The 9007-nt window shown below is 33.0% G+C and overlaps 1 long non-coding RNA gene across 1 annotated transcript; it reads left to right on the top strand.

The window, feature by feature from the left end:
- Positions 1-7348: 7348 nt before the first annotated feature.
- On the top strand, positions 7349-7859 carry LOC106341658. The gene is made up of 3 exons (XR_001269717.1): positions 7349-7468; positions 7565-7596; positions 7712-7859. It is a non-coding gene; the product is annotated as an uncharacterized LOC106341658 (long non-coding RNA).
- Positions 7860-9007: the final 1148 nt, after the last annotated feature.

Below are 9007 nucleotides of genomic sequence, written 5' to 3'. Positions count from 1 at the left end.
TACTAGGGCTATATTCGTAAAAATGGCTTCTGTTTTTTTGTTTGGTCACAAGGGGCTGAGCTGTAATTTCACTAGGCTTTTAGGTTAGTTTTGCATTTGATTCAAGTTTGGGTATAAGTTTGGGGTTAAAATCAAGTTGTAGGTTAGTTTTGGCAAAAACCCCAATTATATATTCATTTAAAATGTATGTAAAATGTTGTAAAAAGCAAAGGTTAATTTTAAATTTTCACAAACCATTGTTTTCAAAATGAAAATACAGATTTATCATAAAAATATGAAATTTGTTATAAATATGGACTATTCTATAAAAATAATATAGAATGGAAAATCTTTTTTGCTAAGATCAATTTACACATTTCGTTGAAAATTTTTATGTCCATTTTAAAAAATTTTAGATATGGCATATGTGAAAAAAAAAATATATGTTTTTTTCTTACTATTAATACTTAACTATAACTAATTAATTGAAGCCCTACCGATCAAACAAAATCAAAGGAGAAAGAAGAAAAAAAAAAAATAGAAACCCAAGTTAATCTAGCTTTGTGATTGGTGAAGGACAGATACTGTAATATTACACAAAATATACAGAAAATTGTAGCCATATCACTGCTATGTGTATTACGTTAATTTATATTCTACAATGGACATGAGTCCAAATTTCCCTAAATTTAAAGATGTGTTGTGGACTAAAAAAAAAGTCGTGAGCTTTAAAAAAAATATATAAATGAAGATTGGTGTAGATTAAGATCTGTGAATATAATTGTGGCTGCATAGAGCAATAACCAATAGCCGATGCCACCCTACATCACATTTAGATTTCATAGGTATATATGCTTACGTAACTCGACCTACATAAGTATTATAATTCGATGCGAACTTGGGAAATATATGTGGCAACCGTGAAACGATTGCTTTTACCATAACAACGAAAAATCCAAATCTGTGCCTATCAAGCTATACTTATATTCTAAATAAATTAAATCAAATCACTACTGACGGACGTGATTGACCATACTTCGCTGTTTCCAATACACAATTATTTAAAGTCCAGAATTTTAAAACTGATATAGCTAGAGCTCGCTGATCAATTCTGTTATCAATCTGATTAACTAACATTTTACTAATCTAAGCTATGGTTTTTCTTAAAGAATAATCTTTGCGAAAAGAGTGGTTTTAAGTTTATTTGTACAAAATTAAGTTATATATAAACAAAGCATGCAGGACAATATTTTGTGATCTATCGAACTATTAACAGAAAAACGAATATAAGAAAGAGCACATCAATTGAGAAATATATAGTTGTACGTGTATACGTCTTTAATAAACAAAAATAAAAGGATTTGATGGATATGGTTGCTTAAAGGGAAGAAACACATTCATGTGTCCCCCTCGTTGTGAAAAAAAGTCGTTGTTTCCTGTTAAAAGAGTTTCTGACTCCTTAAATACAAGTTACAACTTTCAAAATACTTAGGGAACTAGAAAAGCTTGTTAGCGATTATTTTTATCAAGCCACCTATAATTACAATGACTATGATGAGCTATGTAACGTTTTCAATTTCAGGAAGTTGTTTTTCTTTAAATAACTAAAATGGTCGGCCATTGGATTCAAACTTCCCAAAGCATGCATGCTCATAGAATTCATGACATTCCGAGTTACGTATCCAAATGTAAAAGGATTACTATTACAATATTAACATGGCCGTAGAATGAGAACGTGTACACACATACAATCCCATTTTATACGTTCTCTAGATTATTTACGTACTACTCTAATGTCACAAAGTCTTCAATTATCAACGATCTTGTTACATGCACACATTGATGACTTATAAGTGCATGCATGTGGTTGGACGCTTTGTAGGTAGTCAAGGTTTTTGACTTATCACCTGTCAAAGCATTTTGATTATACACATAAACTATAGAGATTGAACCGTTGAACAAAAAAAAAAGAAAAAAAAGAGATTTAAGGAACCGTGAGATATCTATACAGTTTGATACAAAGTCTTCTCTTGAGGGGGGTCCAAGTCAAGCATTATAATACAAACTTGCTTTCCAAGTCATGAACCCTAATTTGGACAAGTTGTTCTCTCTATGATTCAAGAAGCTTTTTAAAATCTGTTGAAAATATATTAATTACAATCAAGCAGCGAGTACCAGAACTTTGATGGTTCCTTGGCTATTTGCAGTCAGCATCGTGGGACTATCACTCTTCCAGCAAACCGCACTTATAAAGTATGAACCAGCTTCCTCCTCTGCATTGTCCATCTCTGGTGTTCCAAATATGTGCGATGTCACAGGTCTCGCGATCTCCTGCAATATTACACATCTGAGATTCAATAGTGTAAATTAATATAACTTTAAAAAACAGAGCAGAGGCTTCTAGATTTTGTGAACCTTGTGATACACATATACTTCGTTTGTCTCGCTTCCGCAGGCGAGATACTCGCTAATTCACTGTTATACCCACAAAGTTCTTCTCGTTAGTGTGTCCTCTAAATGTCCGAACCTGAAAAGAGGAAAAAAGAAGTAAACATTGAACAACTTAGCCAAGACTAGATAGGGAAGTAATCTTACTGGCAAGTTGTCCTTGACGTCCCATAAGGTGTGCTATCAGTAGATGCTGAAGCGAGCTCGTTGTTGGACAAAAACTCACATAGGAAACCGCTTTCTTGTGTCCACTGAAGACAGGAAGTGGTTGGCTTATGTTTCCAAATCGTAATAGTAGATATGATGATCAGCTGATCCCACCGCAATGAAGTTGCCTGAGCCAGGATTGTACTTGACGCAACAAAATGTTCGCTTTCATATCTATATGAAGCGCACACTTGCTTCCTGTCTAGTGCACCAAACCTTAACCTGATCCAAATCACAATAGGTTCATTTATTATAAGAGCTACCCAAACCGTAAAAGTGGTATACTTCATAATCACTGCTTGCTATATGATTTTTCTCATGCTTATTCCAACTCAAACAACTAAGTTTAGAACGAGTTGACATCTCCACAATTGGACACGGTATATATATCTGCCGGTTCATTTACAACCTGAAAAGTATACACATCCATCTTCAACTAACCCAAAGTAGTCCATTGGATAGACAGGTTACTAAAAATTTAACAATTTGATAATTTAGAAGCTTGGACATACATTGTTCTATGCAGTACTGAGAAAACAAAGTGTAAATGGCTATCATGATTCATGATGCATCACAACTAGACTTTCTTCAACAAAAGTGACATCTATTTGACAAGAGCATGACTCTGAAAAAGATGATTCAAGTGGTATGTAAATGCATATGCTCTACAAGATTTTTGAACGTACCGAAGAGAAGTCAAAAACCTTTATACATCTAGAAACACCAGCAGTGGCGAACAGCTCATCATCACGATCAAATTCTATGCTGAAAAGGAACAACACACACTCTCTCTCTCTCTCTCTCTCTCTTTTAGTAAGTTTCAGTACGATGGTCATTGAGTCTATCCATACATTAAACAAAAATTGATCACTTAAAGGGGACATTTTGATATTTTCTACAGTCTAAACACTAAGTTGGAAGACATTCTTTCATTACTCACACAATCTCTCATCTGATATAACGAACAAGGAGAGCAGCTTCCTTATCGAGATCCACAGGCCGTGAGGAAAGCATCCTTCACTATCTGCATACAAGTCCTTATCTAGTAGCTCCCTATCTCCAATCTCGCCTCCACGCGTCCTACGTTGTCGTTTTCATGACGGTGAGCAGCTTCCCCGATGGAGGTTGTTCTCTGGTCGGGTTTCAAAGCTGGAACAAACGGATCCTTCGAAATAGCTTCCATGATTATTTTTTTTTATTTTTTGAAAATAGTTTTAGTTTGTGGAGAGTTTCAGAGATGCCTACGCGCTTGTTCGGCGGTTCTTCTCTGAGGATACAATAGGTACACGTTGGTGCCTACGCGCTTGTTCGGCGCGTGTGGTAGTCGTTTCTTCATGTTCGCGGGTACGAGTCATTTTACCAGTCTATCTCACGGCCGAGTTTTGTTGAGCTTCATCAACCTAACTCTGTATATTTTCGTAAAATTCTTCAAATATATATCCATTTTAGACATTTCACTTATTTTTTTTTAAGTTAAATGTCGAATTAAAGGGTTTTTTTTTACATCTAATTAATTTAAAGATTAACAGACTTTTTTCTATCATCCGATATATTATATTCCAATTACATAATACAAATATTAAAACTATACTAAATTTTACATGATTTCAACATATTATCCTCAACTATCTATCGTACCAAATCAACGCATATTATTTTTACATATTTATCTATTAAATATTTGTTAATGATAAATCATATAATCTTACAGAAATAGTTTGAATGAACACCAAAACTCTTGTAATTTTCAAAATACACAGAAGAGTCAAAATAATAAATTTGCATTAGATAAACAGATAAATTAAAATTATATTCTATTTCAAAATATCATTAATTAAATTATATTTAATTAACTTAAAATAAATTTTAATTTTTTTCACATCTTATGTTTTCTTTATTGGATATGAGAAATCGTATTTTCGACAATAGATGAAGTTTTGGTACTTATTCAAAGATTTGATTTGGGCATATCATTTGGAATTTTGACCATGTCAGACGCTAAAACTTCTATAGGTTAATCCAAAGATTTGATCAACCACATTCAAAATCAAAGCTTGAATCAATCATTAGTTCAAACAACTACGAATATGACCAGCCGATTTCATTTGATTGTAGAATGATTGGGTGATAGTTCACAATTTATATCCTCACTAGTTTCAGTTGAAATCATAATCACATTTATCATTTGTTTTCTTATGTTTTAAGAAGGTATTTTTAATGTGCACACATTTGAATATTACAGTTTAATCATGATGCAGTTACTAGTTAATCAATAGTAAATTTCTTAGACTATCATAAACTAACATATACAATGAGGAATTGACGATAAAATTGTGATTTTGCGTTAGCTCACTAATGATTTTTGGTCACTTATGCTTTTTATTTCTCTTTCTTTTGGTAAGTTTATGGTGTTTCTAGAATATGGTGGATATCTATTGTGTATGTGAAAGTGAATATCTTGTAAAAAAATTTAGAGCATGATTAACCCTACAATCCTGTAAAGGTCTTTTAATGATTTTTTAATAATAAATGTTAGTTCAGAACTTAATTAAGAGACACCAACATTTTTGTGCTCCAATGATAGTCTCTTAATATAAGGGTTTTTGAAAAAAATTATTGAGTACATAATTATTTGGAGAGTTAAGTTATATCTATTCCACTACACAGACCCTTAAAAAGCTTACGTTATACAGTTTGCATCAAGGTATAGTTTACGTATATCATAAGCTTGACAAGGTTACATGCTGAAACTACAAACTTTTGAAACCTTATGAAAGACTATCAGCTATTTAACGCAAGCCTCATTGTTACTGACTCAACTGTATATGAAAGACTATCAGCTATTTCTCTAAATGACATTTGAAGAAGCATGATAGTAAGAGTTCTTTTTTGTGGAAACAACAATATCTCGTCACTTTTAGTCATAGATGATGACATGGAGTGTAAAGACTTAATTGTAATGATTATTGAAGACTTTGGTATTCAAAATAGATATGTTTCACTTTAATGTGCAAACCACTATGGAGAAAAGAATGAATGACTCAAACTAAAATAGGTTATTGAACAAGTTACAATGTGGTGGTCAAATCTAGTGCAAACTCCCTAGAATGTTGAAAGAAACGAAACATCTTACCTCGATCAAAAATACCAAAACTTGCACCATGTTAAGTGATGATCCTACGTTTCTTCCCAAGGTATACTCCAGAAAAAAACTTAAAATTTGCAACTTGCATGAATTAAAGATGTAAGATTTGCCACATTTTTCCTCCTAATCGAAAGGTTCACTAAGAAATTTTCCAAAAAAACACACTAGTATCACTATATCAACCATACAAAACCAATAATATCAGTGAACATGTGCTTAAATCTTCTAAAATTACAACAAAAAGTTTACAACAACTAAATTGAATCAAAATACACAAAAACAAAAATAAATGAAGAAGAAGACGAAGCAGCAGAAGAATTGTTTTCATGCTTGAAATTTTCAAGAGAAACATGGAGAGGACACAAAGATACAAACAGAAAACGACTATTGTAGAAAAGCATGGAGGTGTATGATAGAAGAGTATTATTATATAGGCATGGAAAAAGAAACAACTAGTAGTCAAGAGAGAAATAGTAGTGCTAAGTATAACGGGTAATGATACCAAAAAAGTAGGATTCAAATATAAACACTCAACATGTACCGATAATTCTCTAGTGAATATGCTCTCAGTTCCAATTTGCATTTTATATATTTTTATTTGCTTATTTCGCAGGCGAAAACAGGAAGGGAAACAAGATGTCGCAAATGAAGAAGATTTGTAATATAGAAAATAAAGAGAAAAATCTATTTCAACATAAAATTTGTAGATTGTGTCTTTTCCTACACATTATAGTATAATACATATTTCATAACACACTAAATATATATATTTTTAAAAACTTCATAAATTATTTTTAGAACAAACCGTTTTTGTAGTCTTTTAAAAAACTACATAAATTTAAAAATCATGTTTTTATATATTAACTGTTAAATCAAAAACAAATTGTCATTTGTAAGGCTTAAATCTGGCAACAACATTCAAATAAGGCATCTTAACCACCAGAAAGTAAGTTTCTTGAACTATTATTGTACACATAACACTATATATAATACATAGATTTTTATAAAGAAAATAACACTTAAAGGACCCTTCAACATTTGCAAAAGGACATACTCAGCAGCGATTAAACCACTAAGCCATCTAGATTTTCAGGAATTTATGAAACTATCTGTTTTATTAAAATATTATATCAGTCTTGTATTTAATTCAGTTTTAATGGAAAATCCCGAGACAGATTTAATAGGCTTTTAACCTGAATTAAATGGGCTAGAAACGAAGCCTAGTACGTAAATCTCTCGGCCACTCTCTAAAGAAGATGTGCCACATGGCATAGAGATCTTGAAAGGAAAGAAGGTTTGGTTCTTTGAAACGATAGAATGTGTGGTTTGGAAAGAACAAGGATATTTTACCTCGCAGCGGTCGGTGGAACTTTCACTACAAGGTAACTTGTCTGCAAAGGTTTACTTTCATCACTATATTTAACTATTGTGGATAGATAGGCATGGAGCTTTTATTCTTTTTATGGTTTAACATGGTTCTACATGTGTGCTCATGCAGGAATTATAGTAAGTTCAGAACCAGTTGGTCATTAGTTCATCTACTCTCGAGGATAAATTTCACTCTACTTCTATGCTTCCTTTGGTGATCTCTCAGGGAACTTCAAGACCGGCTCAATATAATGTGTAGCTGGCTGAGATTGGTTTCTCTCCTGATGACTTGCAGTACCTCATCCATTCTCTCTCGTATGTGTAAGTCCTCTCTACTCAATAATCCGCATTTTCACTTACAAAAACAAATATGTATAACTATTACTAAGATCTTATTTTCTTTAATCATCGGTTCAGCAACCAACGGAGCACAAGTTCAACCTCAATTGGTAACACTTCTATTATAAAATGCAAACTCCTCTTCCTTCTTCTTTAGTCTTTACTATTTAGAGACACACACCGCTCAATATTCAGTGTGTCCTCACTTTGCGTGTTTGTACTCAGTGGATCTAGTACGATACGCTCATCTCGCCGCAGCTCGATTTGGGCAATTAGTAAATTGGAACATATGTCTGGCCAGAAAGTTCAGGTGCTTCCGTGTTTGCACAAGAGGGTCTAAAGCAATATGTTCTTCTGCTGAGTAAATAACTAAATATTAGCAGTAGGTTATCTTCTTTCTCAGACCTAGTAAACTTTTTGTAGAGGAATTGCTTATAGTTTTCTTTTTTGCATATATGCAATGGTCATCTAGCATACAGCTCATAGGCTTAATCTTAGTTCAATTTGCTTAGAGTAACATTATTGGTTAGTATCTCAAAACAAGTACATCGGCCAAATAATATTACTATTTTAATAAATTAGTTTATATAATTAAATTTTAATTTTAAGAAGATTTAAATCATCAATAAGTGGAAAATAAATACATCTGGCATTAGGACACTACAAGAAAACATAGGTTTAACGACGACGGTTTTGCTCGTGAGTTCGTCGTAAAAGAGGGTTTACGAGGAATTAACGAGGAAACGGGTTTCGTCGTTATACGTTCGTCGTAATGCGTATTTCCTCGTTAATTCATCGTAAAATAGCGAGGAAACCATTTCGTCGTAAAAATGAAGAAAACAAATCGTCGTAAAGACCACATAGATAGTTCACGTAAGAATGTCGCTAGCGTTCCTCGTAAATACCACGAAAGCATTTCCTCGTAAGCGACACGTATATATCTCGAAAGTAATTCCTTGTAAAATTCACGTAATTACCTTGAAATTCATTCCTCATAATTTTCACGTAAATACCTTAAAAGAATTTCCTCGTAAAATACTCGTTTAACATTTCTCGTGATTTCCTCGTAAATGTTCAACGTAAATAAGTCGTAGATTAGCTACGAATCTACTTCGTTTTATTATTTAACAAATTTAAAAATATAATTAAAAAATATTTAAAAATATTTAATTTATTAATAAAATTAAAATTTAAAAATAAACAGATACGCAAATGTTTTATATATAAATAAGTTTTGAATTTATAATACAACCACAGCAAAAAAAGAAGAACTAAGAGTCGTGCATTGCCGGAGGAATTCATCACTCCTCCTGTCTACATCCTCCTCGGCATGTGTGTCGTCGGATGGTCCCTCGCCTAGAATGGGATTTTGTCGTCGCATGTTCCTCAACATGGTCTCCCATTCCGGATTTGTGGCCGCTATAAAGTCTAAGAAGCCCTCGAGTCCACCCACACGAGCTGTGAGCGCAGCTTTTGTCGAGGCCAACTCGTTACGCAGCTGAGTGACTTCATCATCCCGTC

Source organism: Brassica oleracea, chromosome C4 (assembly GCF_000695525.1).
Source record: "Brassica oleracea var. oleracea cultivar TO1000 chromosome C4, BOL, whole genome shotgun sequence".
Lineage (NCBI taxonomy): Eukaryota > Viridiplantae > Streptophyta > Magnoliopsida > Brassicales > Brassicaceae > Brassica > Brassica oleracea.
This window is presented reverse-complemented; position numbering and strand designations above follow the sequence as displayed.